This window comes from Poecile atricapillus, chromosome 1, assembly GCF_030490865.1.
Source record: "Poecile atricapillus isolate bPoeAtr1 chromosome 1, bPoeAtr1.hap1, whole genome shotgun sequence".
NCBI lineage: Eukaryota > Metazoa > Chordata > Aves > Passeriformes > Paridae > Poecile > Poecile atricapillus.
In genome coordinates this window covers 48699471-48715617 of record NC_081249.1, presented here as the reverse complement: position 1 = coordinate 48715617, position 16147 = coordinate 48699471, and positions in this window count along the sequence as shown.

The window sequence follows — 16147 nt, the reverse complement described above, 5'->3', positions numbered from 1 at the left end:
TGTTGACATTATACCAAATTCTTGAAGCAACCAAATGTTTTATCATAAAAAGTTACAATAGAACCCCACTAGCAGATAGCACCAATGAAACATGAAGTTTGGATGAAGATACCCATTTTCATGTAGATTACATTGTATATGATTGCAAGACCAAAACAATGAAGGACAATCAAATTGTACTAGGAAGAAAACATTTGTATGTCTCTTATAGTCTTTTTAATAAGAACTTGAGGATTTTTTTCAATGGAATTAAGTTCAAGCCTTTGAGTTAGACTGGTTAATAGCTGAAATTTTTCTTCCCATCTAGCTGTAAAATTAAAACCAGTATGCCACTTAATAAAATTTATTCCACTCATCCTTCCTATTCAGCAGCAGCAAAAGAAATCACAAGGTAAATTACAGTTCTGAAACTGATATAGCAGTATGTAATTACATTGAAGTATAAACCACACTGAATCCTTATCTATTAAGGGAAAAGTTACTGAAATGGGTTTGGGGAAGTAGCTTCAGAAACCGGAGTGTTTCTAAATTTTATGGAAATTATTAAAACTTTGTTTGATTGTTTGCTTGTTCATTTGTTTTCCCTCCATGATACTTCAATAGAATGAAAGTGAACAAGTTTACTTTTAAATTCTAACTGTAATAGAAGTTTAGATCAGAATCACCCAGGAAGTCTAGATAAGATCAATTGTTTAAAAAAAAGTAGATGTTTCAGCTGCTGTGTAATGTATGCATTTATACAAGAGAGGTGATAACTGACCATACATTGTTTATGTTACACAGAGACTACTCCAGGCAAGCTTTTCAAATCTTGATTAAATTCATTTCCAGACAAAATGCCTGACTAAACAAGAGCTGCTGTGATTCACTCATCCATGCTTTTTTGCAAGTGTGGCCATGTAACACAAACACTGCGTTCATCTGGATAGAGCAAATCTGCCATCACGTTCTGCCTTTAAAATGGACTGATAAGCTTCACACCAGTAAAATATTTTAGTTAAGAATCCTCAGAATAAGGAAATCCATGCTGTGAAATAAAAGAGAGATTTCATGTGCCAAAGAGCTGGCTGTCCACAGCGTCTTGTTTACTTCATGCTTGGCTCTGCACAGGATGGTTCCACCTAGTTAAAAAATCAAATCTATTACTGTGGGGCCAGGCCTAAGTGGTTCTTTCCACAAGGCACTGAGGCTCATTCCAGGCAGTAATGTGGCTGCACTTCCTAACAACTAAAATAGTCCCTGGGATCCTCTGCTTGTGTTGGAGAGGGGGACACTTCCATTTCTTAGGCGAGAGTTGTTCTCTTGAGGGGACTTGATGATCTTAAGGGTCTTTTCCAACTTAAGTGATTCTATGATTCTGTGACTTTTGCCAAACTGCACTGACAGACTCAGGGAAATAAGCAAGATATAATATTTAGATGCCATATACCCAAGAGGTAGAAGTACTGTTTATATGGTTGACTGGAAGCTACTCAAATGCTCAGAGACCTTGAAAATCTTTTTACAGTTTATGTCATGACCTTGGGCACTACAATTGTCTCTTATACATTTTAACTACTCATATGTAGTAGGTCCTTACTGATCAGATCTTTGAAGAAGCGCTTCACTTTTATTTCAAACAAATGTTGGATTGAGAATGAAAATAGTGCTTGGACAATTTTTCCAGTTTTGGGTGTTGGCCATGGAAATATATTTGTAGCTCATTAGCTCTCAATTCAGGGAACATCAAAGCACTGTCTTCTGCAGGTCAGCAAAGACTGATGCTGGCTATTATCTTTTAGAAGTTCCTAACATTGTTGGTTCTACTGGAAACCACATTTTAGTAGGAGGTGTTTGAAAGGTCTAATGAATTGAAACCACACTCTTTCAAATCAGTGCAGCTGCTTGATGACATGGCTATTTTAACTACATTTTTCAAAGGGTTGCTGAAGGATTTGTACTCTATGTAGACATTCTGTAGTTACTACAGATGCATGTCTTCTCAGGACATTAGCAAACAGAGCCCTTAATGTATTGAAAACAGGCATGTATTATTGTCACCTTGTGCATTTTGCAACAAAATCTACCTTCTAGAATTTAAAAAATGTCATGGAGTAATGTCTTTTCCTTTTATATGGTAAAGGCTCAAACTGTTAATATCCACTTTTACATAGATCTCTATTTAGTGCTAGAGGATTGCATGCTGCCAGCCAAGGCAGTACAGAAATTCTGTCTCAGATACTATTTTATTTATAGAAGGTGTCCTCTGCAAGAAGCCACAACCTCTGACTTTTCATTGATGGTATTAAGATTTTCTGGGTTCAAAAACTTTCTTTCCCTTATAAAAATGTGTCACATTATTTTAACAGACTGAGGAATCTCAGCTTAAAGACCTTCGAGGGTCCTTTTGTTCAGGTGTATGGTCACTATTAAAATAATCCTTTAACATAACCCCTATAGGTATTGACTTGCAACCTCAAAGTCCCCCATAAAAGACAGACCTCTCTGTTGCTACATGATGGACTCTTCTCTTAGTTTGCTGTCCTATATTCTCCCAGGTGCATTGGAGTTGTTTTGCTTTGTTTTTCTGGAATCCATTTTGATTTCTAAATTACTGTGGTTTTGTGTGACATTTTCTCCTGCTGTCTTTGGTCCTTCCATTGAGTAGGTTTGGTAGCCACAGATGCTACCATCAGAATCATGTAAGGGTTGAGGTTGGAAAGGACTTGTGAAGGTCATATTTTTGTGTCTCTCTGTTGCTGTCTCTCCAGCCACTCTCTATCTCTTTTGGACTTGAGGAGCCCAGACCAGCTGGCACAAACATGAATTATGTACAGTCAATCCACTTGCAGCCCTTAAGAGAGCATTACCATGCTTGTTTCTGAGTTCACAGATCTACAATAAAATTTTGTAGATGCTCTAAAAGCCTAGTCATGTATTTGCTCTTAGAGCAAGCCACCATTCCCTGAAGTGGACTTCTTTTCTCCTAACAGCAATCTATTTTTTATCTCCAGGAAATGGAGTATTCTTGTTTCAAGAGGAACTCTCCAAAGCTACTTCCTGCTCAAAAATACATTTTGATTTCTCCAGGGAAAAGTTCTCCCTAACCTGTTTTTAGCTGTCTCCTATCCTTGACCTTTAGGTACCATTTCGTTGTGACCTCCCCTTCATGACCCTTCCTTTTCTGTTTTGCTAGAGAAGTGTACCTGTATCTCTTTCATTTAAAGTTTCAGGCCAGTGAAATCATATTCCCCTCAATGTCAGTCAGAAATTAACTCCTTAGACTCTTTCCATCACTTTATTAAGCTGGACACTCTCTGCTATTGCCTTTATTTATTTATTTTTATTTTTTTTTTCAGGTAATGTACCGTATTATGGCATAATATCATGGCACACTTCTTTTTCCCATAGTTTTCACGATGCCTTAAATTTTAGCTTTCATATTTTTCAAATTCTGTGCTGCCTAGGTGTGTAGTTCTGAGTTTCATATTAAGTATTAGTGAGCTCTTTTCACAGAGGAGGTAGACAAAACAGTTCCTTTTCTAACTTGATACCAAGGACAGTTGTTACAAGTTTCAGGCCCAAAAGCATAAACAACGGTGGACTGAAGAGAGAAAACAAGAAGGATGGGACTTCGTAGCCTGAACCAGTGATTGGACAACTAACCCTGATATGCAGATGGACAAAAATTTATGAAAATGTGAGACCTTGTGACCAGTCATCCATTTTGTGACCATTTTTAGGTCCATCCTGAGTGTAGTCCTGGCCAGCCTCTTGTACTGCCCAAGGTGTGTCCTTTAAGGCCTTTCAATAAATACCTACTTTATTCTTAACTCTGTGTAGCCTCTGTTCTATGTCAGCCTTCTCAAGGCACCACTCATGGGGTATGAATGTATCCAGCTCTATCTCTGTTCCATTGTTTACTCTTCTCCACAGCTACTTGCTTCCTTTTTCCCTGATCTATTTTCTTGTTTTTGGTTACTTTATTTTTTTTCAAATTATTATTTTATTTTTATCACCCTCTCATTGAAATCCTGCTGCAGGCATATCTCTTCCTTTTATACCTGATATATTTTTTGAAGCCTCGACCACATCTATTAAAATCTTTCCATAGAAGAACTTGAACATTACTGGAGGACACAGCCACAGAATACTAATTCTTCTCAAGGCAATCCTCTGGTTCCTCCAACTGTCCTGCTTCAAAGCTTCTGAATATGACATGAATGTATTACCCTGAGAGACCTTCATATTACACATTCTCAGCCAAACAGCATGACTCAGATCTCTGTTCTGACAAACCTGATATTCAAATATTGCTGCAATTATCTCACCTTCCTTCATAAGTGAAATTTGCTGATTTTTTTTTGCTGTTTCATTTTTTGCCTCTGGAAACTTGGGCTTGCCCCCTTCCTGTTTGCAGAAGCTGATACCTCCTCTCCTTCCTAATGCCAGTATCTTCCTACAGATGTATTTATAGTCTTTTTATTGTAACTGAATAAGGTTGTGATTCCATAGGAGGTGAGCAGAATAAAGTGTGTTTAATTCTGTACTCAGATTTCAACTTTAGGTCTCAGAAACCCTATTCCAAACTTCAAGCTCTGGTCCACATGAATCTATCTTGCTAAAGGCAGTTTGTAAACTGGGAATAAATTCTTCAGGGTTTTTCACCTGCAGATAATGATAATGTCCTTAAAATAAATAAATATCCAGCTTCTTGAAAATGACAAGTAGATGTTGTCTTCTGCATCATTCTCACCATTCCAGGTCCATAGTGTAAATTTCTCCTTCTCCACCATGCCAGTCCTCTGGTGACCCAGAAATCCTACTCTAACACATCTTTATCTTCCTGTGCTCAGTAATCTGCACAACAGATAAAATAATTTGGAGAATTCACTCCCGTGCCCTGTGTAACTCTTCTCTGGCTGACATTTGTATACAACTGCCTTTTAGAACGGGACCATGTAAAATATGCAAAGTAACTGAACAGAAATTCACAGTACTGTATTACCTCATGTTAGCTGGTGTGTGCATTCAGTTTGGGTTAGAACATGTGGCTCTGGGCACTTTTTGGAAACAACTTTAACCCTCTAGAACTCAGTTTATATCCATGTCTTTTTTTTGTTTTTAATTTTTTTTTGTTTTTTGTTTTTTGTTTTTTTTTTTCTAGTCAGGAATGAAATTGTGCATTAGCTATCTTGCTCTTGGTTCTTCATCCTTTCTTTTTCTGGCCAGAAGTTGAAAAGGAATATTAAATGACAATGAAGAAAAGCAAGTGCAAATATTGCATATTCCAAAAGGGTCATTCTAATTTGGGTGAAATGTCAAAGAATATTTTAATATATCTTAGCCATTTCCCCTATTTCTGTTCATAGTCAGCAGAATGAGCTAGCTTCTATTATGTTAAAAATAAAGTACCAAAGTTGTATTTTTAGGTTAAATATAAAAGAATGATAACCCATTAGCCCATGTTCTCATACAGATTCCTTGCCTACCTACTTTAATGACGTGAATGAGCATCATTCCTTTGTCTATTTTTAAATACAGAATGCTCTTGCAAACAAGACACTTTATTTTAGTGTGAATTTCCTGGTTAAATACAAGTTACATCCCTCAGATATGATTCCTGTGCTTTTAGATTGATGCAAACCTTCCTTTGAATCGCTTCAATGAAAGCATTTCTTTCATAGCTGTGTTATGCCAGAAGTCCAGATGCAAAGAGCAAAAAGCCATGAGAATTAGGGCAAAGATAAGATGCCATAACGTTTAAGAATGCAACTGTAATTTTCTCTGCTTTTGATAACTTTTGTAGTAACATCCAATTTGCCAAAAGTATCTTATCAGTACAAAAAATGTTAAAATTAATTCCTACTAAATTTGAGTCCTTTTTATGGACTGATAATACAGATAGGCAGATTTACTGCTGTTTATTGATGGCATAAGGCAGTTTGGGTTAGTTAAAACTGTTATGCTTCAGACCAATAATGAGCCTGCCAATTCTCTGTGCTTGCCCTCACTATTAATAAGTGATGTGCTCCACTCCCTTTCTCATCATTCCTTTTTCAGCTGCTATTTTAAGTGAACCTTTTGCCCCTTTTAATATTTTAAACCCCAGCAGGCTCAATAGGTGAAAGATGAAATTGGTACATGTATTTCTTGCATCTGGAATAAAAGGGAACAGCTAGAGAATCGGATTCCTTCCTTAATTTTTCACGTTGTCTGTAAACGTGTAATCAGTGGTTCCTACCACATATTAGCAGTTGAATGACCACAGAATCATGGAATATGCTGAGCTGGAAGGGATCCACAAGGATCTTTGAGTCCAAATCGTGGTGCTGTACAGGACCATTCTCAAGAGTCACACCATGTGCCCGAGAGCATTGGCCAAATGCTTCTTGAGCTCAGAGAACTTAGGTGCTGTGACCACTTCCCTGGGGAGCCTGTTCCAGTGCCCAAACACCCTCTGGGTGAAGAAACTTTTTTTAATATCCAACCTAAACCTCCCCTGACACAGCTTCAAGCCATTCCCTTGAATCTTGATGAATATGTGCCTAAGAATGTACATCAACCATCATTTCTGAGGGCTTCATGTCCCACTTTTTACCACCTCTCTGGCAGGTGACTTGCTTTGTGAGCATGCCAGCCCATTGAACACCATGAACAGTTATGGATCTAAATTATGCTGTTCAACAGCAAGTTTTGGGAAACAGGAAAGTGTAATTCCACATATTTCTAATTAGCTGATGGATGGGTGAGTTAAATTCACCACTCTTGAGAGAACCCCCACATTGCAGTGTGGTTATAACTGTGCCAGCTAGGCCTGGCCTAGATATTGCCTGGGTGTGTTATGGATGGGATGATGTATGATTCAGACACAATTCCAGTAAAGAATCTGGACACAGCCACTTTATTTTGGTGTATATGGGATGGGATGCGTTGTGGAGAAGAGGGTTTAGATGTGTGCACGTAAGTTGCAGCATGCTTGGGTTCCTGACTAATCCTACAGACATATAGACATATTCTGCAAGTTCCGGGGAAGCCTTGAAGACAGAGTTACAGTGGACCTTGGAGTTGCCTTCTGCCAGCAAGGAATGACATGAAGTTTGTGAGTCCCTATGTAAGCAGACAAAGCTCTCACAGAGTCGGAGTAGGATCCACCTGTAATGCAGATAGCAGAGAAGATGAGCAGCTGATGGAAAAGGGTCATCTGGCAAAACAATTGAGCATTGCAGTCTGAACTGTAAGGGAATTGCAGCTGTGGAACATGGAAAAAAAGGACCCTTCCCTTTCTAAAGCTATGTGGAGACCTAAATAGCCTAATGAGCCTCTGCAGGTTGGCCATAGCATGTCTAAACAGCACTGTGTTAATTCTTCAAGAGTAGGAGGCAAATAAAACCTTCATCAATGACTAGACAATGGTAGATGTTTTCTGGATAAATGGAACTCTGTTTTTCCTGATCTCCTTGTTTACCCACAAAAAGTACGCTGGAGGCTCTGCATTAAAGTAATTTTCAAGCTAGGCGTCCGCATGACAGATGCTAAACCCGAAGCAGATTTTATAAGATTTCTTTGCATGAATAAAATCAGTTGTCTCTGAAGGTGATTAATTGGATCTGGACTTTGGGGTATAAGATTGCTCAGAGGATTTGTCTTCTGGGTAATCTATTATTCTCTCTCCTTTGGGCCTGGTGAGAGTATAGTGACCAATTCAGATTTAAATTTCAATCTTTTAGCTGTTTAAAACCTGATGAGGTAAAGCTTCGTGTATGAGTTTTAGCTTAAATAAGGTTTAGGATAAAATAAATAAGTTAAAAATAAAAGGTGTTTCCTGCATCTGTTTATTGAGTTTATCAGGATTCCTTAAATTTGTCTGTCTTGTCACATAAATTTTAGATACACTCAAGGACAAATGATGTCATATTCTCTCTTTTATCATTCATTCATCTTCTTAACATCTGTTTCCTAACCAATTATTTCTCCACATGCAACATTAGTCACCACTTAAGCCACCAGCAAATTTGGATCACCTTTTCTATGCCTGGGTGCCTATTCCATAGTTTCCATTTCTAAAATCACAGTTAGAGTAATACATACTTTGATTCAAATGCGTTAATATAAATGATCAGGATGAAACATTTCCTTTATCTCTATTTTTGGCTTAAGAAATTAGCCATAAGATCAGACCAAAACAAACTTTTCTTTGGCATTGATTCAGATGTTTTTAACCTCCTTCTTTTTGGGGAATCAATAATAGCACTCCCATCAGTCTTCTGGAGGAACAGACAGGGTCGTTCACAATAAATATATTTTGTGAATTCAATTATCTTAAAAACAGTGGTACCAAAATAAATAGATTCACATCAGTTGTTTATTTTTCTGGACAAAATCCAGGTGTAATAAATATGTCATGAGCAAGGGACACAGGATACTCTACAGTACTGAAGAGACTTTGACATTCTAACTTTTTTGTACTTAAAAATGAAAAACAGTATTTTCTGAGAAATGGAATTTTTTTTAATATGAATCATCAGAATGATTAAATTTATTGAGACTATCTGAAAGTCTAAAAACAATTTCTGTAGAAAAAAAAAGATTGACTGAATTTGATGGCCTAGGCCTTGTGGACTACGCACAATTAGCAATTGAATACAGGTTTTAACCTGAGAGCTTCCCATTCTCATACAAGTTGTTTGATAAATGTGAGTGTCAAAATTTGAACTGGTTTGATCCAACTAATGTATTAACTTAACTGAATATTTTTTGTTTGGAGTTTAGTTTCCCTGAACCCATATATTCAATGGGAAAATATTGATATATGCAGACTGTGATTTGGATCTATTGGCAAGAAAGGAAACTTTGAGCAATAATGCATTTGGTTTAGATGTCCCTTTCATCATATGTTACAAGAAAACTAAGAAGTATGAAAATGTGAGCTCATGCATTGTTCTGCCTCTGTCAATCTTTTTGTTAGAATAGTCCCTGACCTGGTTTGACTAGAAATAGTTATCTACATAGGTCACACCAGTGAAGTTCAATGGGTAGAATTTGTCTGAGACAAATAATTTCCCTTCCCTTCCCTTCCCTTCCCTTCCCTTCCCTTCCCTTCCCTTCCCTTCCCTTCCCTTCCCTTCCCTTCCCTTCCCTTCCCTTCCCTTCCCTTCCCTTCCCTTCCCTTCCCTTCCCTTCCCTTCCCTTCCCTTCCCTTCCCTTCCCTTCCCTTCCCTTCCCTTCCCTTCCCTTCCCTTCCCTTCCCTTCCCTTCCCTTCCCTTCCCTTCCCTTCCCTTCCCTTCCCTTCCCTTCCCTTCCCTTCCCTTCCCTTCCCTTCCCTTCCCTTCCCTTCCCTTCCCTTCCCTTCCCTTCCCTTCCCTTCCCTTCCCTTCCCTTCCCTTCCCTTCCCTTCCCTTCCCTTCCCTTCCCTTCCCTTCCCTTCCCTTCCCTTCCCTTCCCTTCCCTTCCCTCCCCTCCCCTCCCCTCCCCTCCCCTCCCCTCCCCTCCCCTCCCCTCCCCTCCCCTCCCCTCCCCTCCCCTCCCCTCCCCTCCCCTTCCCCTTCCCCTTCCCCTTCCCCTTCCCCTTCCCCTTCCCCTTCCCCTTCCCCTTCCCCTTCCCCTTCCTCCTGACAGAAAATAACACACTGGCATTTTCTAGAGTAGGAAAAAAAGCGTTTTGCTTAACGTTTTGCTGTGATTAGTTCACTTTAACAGAGTCGTGGCAGAAAGGAGGGAAAGATATCAGGAAGGAAATGATGAACAGGCATTTTTGCAAAGCTTGATACATCACCACTTCAAAGAGGCTGAAAACGTAAAAAAAAAAAACACAACCCTGTAGATATTTTTTACTTAAAAATAAGGGTAGGACATGTCTCACTTTTCTGATGAAAAGTTTTCAATTTCTTCTTTCAATTTCTGCCATCATAGTTTGTTGTTTAATTTGATGTATTACAAGTCTCTCTAACTTTGTGCTTTTCTAAAACAAAACAAAATGAAAAAACCAACACTTAACTCTACATCAGTGCTTGTGAACCTCCTCAGATATGATAACCTTAGGCATATGTTGTAGGTTTTCATCTCAAGCAACCAATTCCCAAAGTACAATGACAGGAATTCAAGTTGGTAAGTAACAGGGCCTTTATTTCCCCAGAGATACAAGTGTGGAAGTCAAGGGAAATACAATGACGTTGTTAATGTTTTATTTATAACCGTTTGTAGTCCCACCCTTGGCTACATTGTCTGAGCTGCTCTGTTATTTTCATAAAAAGCACAACAGGCAATTTCTATTTTATACAGATGATTTATTTCTACACGTGTGAGGAAAAACCCATTTTTATTGGCTTCTTGTGATCCATTAAAAGAATCTTGTCATAATAATTTATGCCTTAAAACACTGATTAGGTGAGCTAGATTAATTGGATAAATTTGGAAGTTGTAAGATTCTGGGCATTCCTTTTCATCTCACAAAAGATAATTTGACTTTAACCATTACTTCTGTGCTGATAAATACTCTAAAGCTGCAAAGATGTTAGGGACTTCAAGAAGCCATCACATGATTTTGCTTGCTTTAGCATAACTGTTTGCCAATTGTTCAGTATAATTCCTGGTATTTTATAAAATAACTTATTTTGTAAAACAGAAGTCAGGTTATAGGAAGCACAGTTAGACTTACAATTCATAATGCCTGTTCAAAAATCAAACCTATTAAATCTGTTTAACACTGTCAAAATGTTAAATGGTTACAGGGCACCATTTGCTGTAGAATTAGATATGCATTGGTCAGTATATTTTAAGAAATTACAACATTCATGTATTTTTGGCACTGTCACACTTAGGAAGTATTCGAGAGAAACTCCTGCCATGAGGTTGTCACAAAACACAGCTTATTAAGTTCAAACAACATTTAAATATTTGGACATCTGTTGGTTTATCCAAGCCTTCCAAAACTTGCCCATGACTTTCTGTATGAAAACACTTCATTAGGTACTTAGCCAGTTACCAAGTCTGAAGTGAATACGACCTGACAGAAACATCACAAATCTTTGTAATGTGGTTTTAAATGTCCAACTAAAGTCATCTAAAGTCAATTAACTGCAAATTGTGTGAATCAGCTTCTAGTGAAGTAAACTGTTATTTGGAAAAGTAACAGAACAAGGTTTTGCTTTTAAGGTGTTTTGCAGATCAAGTAAGATATTTCACTTACAAGACTGCTTAAAACAAAAGAAGTCTTCAGGTTCCACCTCAAAGGACTCCTGTGAACTCCGGTGAGATGAGCTCATGCCAATACTATGAAATACTGCGTTCTCCTGAACTGATATATGAATGAAGGTCTGGAAGATTTCTTTGAAAGGTATCAGAAGATGGGTACTTAAAAAATAACTAGGAAGTTGAAAAAAGTGTCTAAGTTACTTTAGATCATGCAGATAGACACTTCAGACTTTCCTATAGATATCCAGGACTGAATACAGGAAAATCTTGTCTGAAAAGCAGTTGAAGAACAACCTTAATTAAGGAGCTTCTTGAGAGCTGTGGAGCAAAAAAGGAGACTATATGATATAGAAGAACTATTTTGACTTTTCCTCATGAGGCAATAAAGAACCCTGAAGGAAATAGAATTTGGCTTTATAAGAGAATGAAGTTATCAAGGAGAAACAGGATTCTGAAACAGCTGCTGCATCTGCCAGTAGGTAAATCTCACTGCTACAGAGACCTGACGTGGCCATACTTCAGATATATTTGTGGAGAACTCCTCTTAGTGGCTTAGGTAAGGTTTCCAGGTTTTTTAATAGGGACTAAATTACAAAAACAGAAGTGTAATATGAATGTGGCAGGCATTTCATGTTTGATGTGAGTTTTGTTCTGCATTATCATGCAGAAGTCTAGGCAGTGTGTTCTGCTGTGTCTTCATGCACTCTCAGCTACAAGTAAAAGCAAATGTGCAACTGAATTTTAGCAGGCTCATGTAATAAAATGTATGGTAAACAGGATAATCTGAAGAGCTATGTTAATATGTAGCCTTAGATATCTTTTCTTACTAAATATTTGAATTTAGGTGAATTTCCTATTCTTTTCCCATTCCAGCTTTTTGTTGTTGTTTGGTTTTTTGTTTTTTTTTTTGGTTTGGTTTGGGTTTTTTTCCCCATTCTTAGCCAGTTTCATATCATCCTTCCTTTGGAAGTCTTTCTTTACTTTGAAGAATTTTTTTTGCATTAAAGGTTACACTACCACAGAATGACAGAAAAGCTGGTGTTTGGAAGGGACCTCTGGAGATCATCTGGTCCACTCGCTTGTTAAACAGCACCACGTACAGCTGGATGTCCAGGACCACATCCAGGTGACTTAAATATATCCAGCGTTAGACATTCCACAGTCTCTCTGAGCAACCTCAGCCAGGACTCAGTTGCTCTTAGAGAAAAAAAGTGTGTCCTGATAGTCAACTGGAACAAGTAAAGATGCAGGGAATAATCTGGATTGCACACTTACAACGTTTGGAGGTAAGTAAGGAAAAGCCTAAGTGCATGATGTAATCTCATTATACATGGTTGTGCAGTTTTCCTGTGTGATGAAGATAAGCCTGAGAATAGGATTTCTCCCCTTCACAGACACTAGAAAATGAAAGGGTATTTTAGGTGGCTAAGCAGTAGGAAGTTACTGTCTGAACTAGAATTAAATTTAGTCTAAATTTATGCAAATGTGTCCACAGAGTGGAATAGATGGGAACTATAGTGATCCTAGTAAATTACCTTTATGCTGTCACTGCAGAGATAAGACATTAGTAGGTACCTTTTGCCACATGTTGCTGGGCCTGTGCAACAATAATCAATTTTCTGTCAGAGGAAAAGCCATACAATGACAAGTGGTAGGTTTGGAAGACCTGATAGATCTTTTTTAACTCTGTAGGATCATAAGATATAAGACACTGCTTTTTACCTAATACATTCATGAAACCTTTTCTTCCATTACCAATGTGCCAATGTTCCCTTACCTTTCTACTGTTAAAATCATGCTAAAACTGATAGAGAATAGCTGTCTACAGGACTTGATTATCCACCACAATACTGATAATCTTTTAAGAGTAACATTTGATTAATTCATTCCGAATACACTATGTATCAATAGTTTCTTTCTGTTTCCACTTCAGAATTTCTAAATATATTTGATTCAGTTATGCTTTATTTTTGTACTAAGCCTTTTTTTTATCCTTGGCTGTGACTGAAATGCAGAAAATAACATAAGAATTATGAGCCCAAAATAATTAGATACGGATAATTTTTGAAGCAACAAGGGCATGTTAGAATGTGAACTGTGTAATCCATGCTGTTGATGCCCTGTGTTCCATACTTTTCAAAAGTGATTTGGGTTCTTTGTGAGACACCCAGGGTCTTATGACAATTTATCTTTACCCAGGTGTAACCTTAAGAATATTCACCTGTCTCTCCCTTAACAGTGGAGAGATAATACTTCCTTTATGTTCCATAACAAGTCCTGAATGCTTGCTTGCTCCAGAAGTGCTATGTACATTAACTTTAGAGGTTCCGTATATGTTTTTTTTCCTATTAAAGTATCATTCAGGCAGACTTGATCTGCTAATATGCTGATCACTTTTCCTGGTCCAGTAGGGTGGTTAAACAAATACTCTAGTGGATTCTGGTCTGAATTTCCATTGACTAAGGACAGTCCTAAGGCAGGGCTAGGTCCTCATGTTGCTGATGAGCCCGTATCACAGCATATAAACAAGTCATGCTGTTTTAGCCAAAGAACAATGAGACAAGTGAAAGAACAAATGAGCAGCCAGTAATCTGATCCAAAATGTCCCTCATCAGTGTGAAATACTGAGTACCCTAGTGTTTTTAATTATATATCACTTACTGTTTTGAATAAACAAGTCCCAAAAGATAGTGATAATCCAAAACCAGACCACACGAATGTTTGGAAAAACTTTTGTGACAAGCTGTAATTTTTTTCCAGGAGAGAATAAATAAATCATTCTTAATTTGTGTTGTTTTGATTTGTCCCTCTTGACATCATTCCTTTTAAGATGCTTAAGTATAATCCTTCCTTGTTTTTTCTGCCTGTACTAGTCTCACTTTCAAGGGACCACTAAGAGAGGATGAAGCTTCTGTAAGTGACTGATTGTCTGGTGAGAGTCAAGACCATGTCATGACTGCAGAGCAAAACAATGATGTTTTTATCCAACTTTCCTTCAAGACTTTAAAGAAGAATTGATAAGAACTTGCCAGGACAATCCTGAGGCAAACTGCATGAGGTTTTTGTACTTCAGCCTGTCATGCATATTGCTTTTGTTATTGTACTGAAGGAGCAGAGTTTACTGGCTACTGACTGCTCATAAACCAGTGCAAAACAGACAAATCTGGAGCTTGGTGAAACTGTCTGTTGTGTTTCTTAAAAAGGTATAGCCAACTTGTTTGCCATAACCTAAGTTAAAAAACCCTCATGTCCTGCTAGTGGGTAAAAGCAGTTAAGAATTTCTCAAGAAAGTGATTTTTATTAGAAAACTGAAGTTGAAATCAAAAATCTTTTGAGAAATGTGCTGCATTAGATAAAGATTTCCAAAGAAACCATTTCTCAAAGCAAGACAGAACCATTTTTGGCATGGGTTTTGGCATGCGGCATGAGCAGTGTTGTTTTGTCCAAGATATTTAAACAAGGTCAGTTCATCAGCATTTATCTTGATCCTTTGAAATTACTACTTTGAAAGAACTCCTAACTTTGGGAGGCTGGGTCAGATAGGAGCTGTCTTCCTAGGGCTGTGTGACCAGTTCTATCCTTTTTTTTTGGTATCTGCCATAAAGAGAAATGAAATTAGGAAAAAGAGGAAAAGAGCTAGTGTAGACACATTGAGAACTAGATCACAACTTAGGAATTACGGAGGGGTAATGGAGAGTTTAAGATGAAATGAAATGAAATGCATACAAATAAAACTACACTCAGGTACCGCACAACTTGAAAAACTCAAATGCCATTGAAAATTCACTCTGTGTCTTTCATGTTTCCAGCTACATCCAGGTTTGCTCTGTTTTTAGCAGAGCTGAATGTCTGAGCCTGAGCTGCAATCTGGATAATTAATATTCCTTTGCTCCCTAATATGCCCAATACACCTAATGTATTCTGGGCATGTATAACACACATTGACAGGTGTGGCTGACACTTTTTTTTTAAATGACAGTCCAGGGCTTTCTAATTATGCTTTTTACACAACAAGTCAATGGGCTTTGGCACCATCTGCCAGGACTTTTGCTGTGTTTAATTTCATGCAGTCACTGAGTAAACTGGAAACAGGGATGGGAAATTTTACCTCTTCTTCTCATGCTATTTCTGACCATTTAACTAGACCATCATGCTCCTCATCATGCTATTCCTTTCTGGCCACAATATTTGTCTGCACAGAGTAGAAGAAATTTTTTTTTATAGATTAGCTTTTTTTTTGTAGGAGTCAAAGTAGCAGAAAGAAAAATTTAATCTTGGAAGTGCACTCTTCTGAATGCACACAGGCAGAACGACACAGCAGGTACCTTAATTCATCCTCTGGGCTCTCTAGCTTAGAGCCCATTTTAATAATGACCAAAATACAAAACTGGCATGCCAATTCCAAAAAATGTATTTTCCCTGCCCAAAGAGGGGAAATTTTTGTAGGGAAATTGTAACTCCCTGTCTAAAGCAGAGGGCAACCAGTTGCCAAACACTGAACTCTTTTAACCAGTGCTTTTCAAAAGAAATGTTATATTTCTGGTTTAAAGAAGTCTTTAAAGTTTGTTATTATAGTTCAGAAGATTTCAGATATATTAGAAATTATTTTAGCCTTTCGGTTTAAGGCAATTATTCTTTTTAAATGCTAACTGGTGGGATAGCAATTTGAAAACAGTCACGGAAAGGAAATGTTTTGTACCTGTCAGAACTGACTGTGATTATTTTGTTTTGGGATTTTTTCTGTTTTGTTTTGTATTTTTAATTTCAAATTGTCCCACAGTTTGCCAAGTCTTGTTTTAAGATGCACTACACTATTATTATTTCTATTATTACTATTATACTATATATTGTTACTATTATTATTTTTCCAAACAAGCCTAGACCCATCAGAGAAAAGAAAGCTGGACCTAAGTGGTTTTTTCTTTTGTGCATTTTGTAACTTTACAGCCTTGTGAGTTTAAAAGCGCTCTCAAC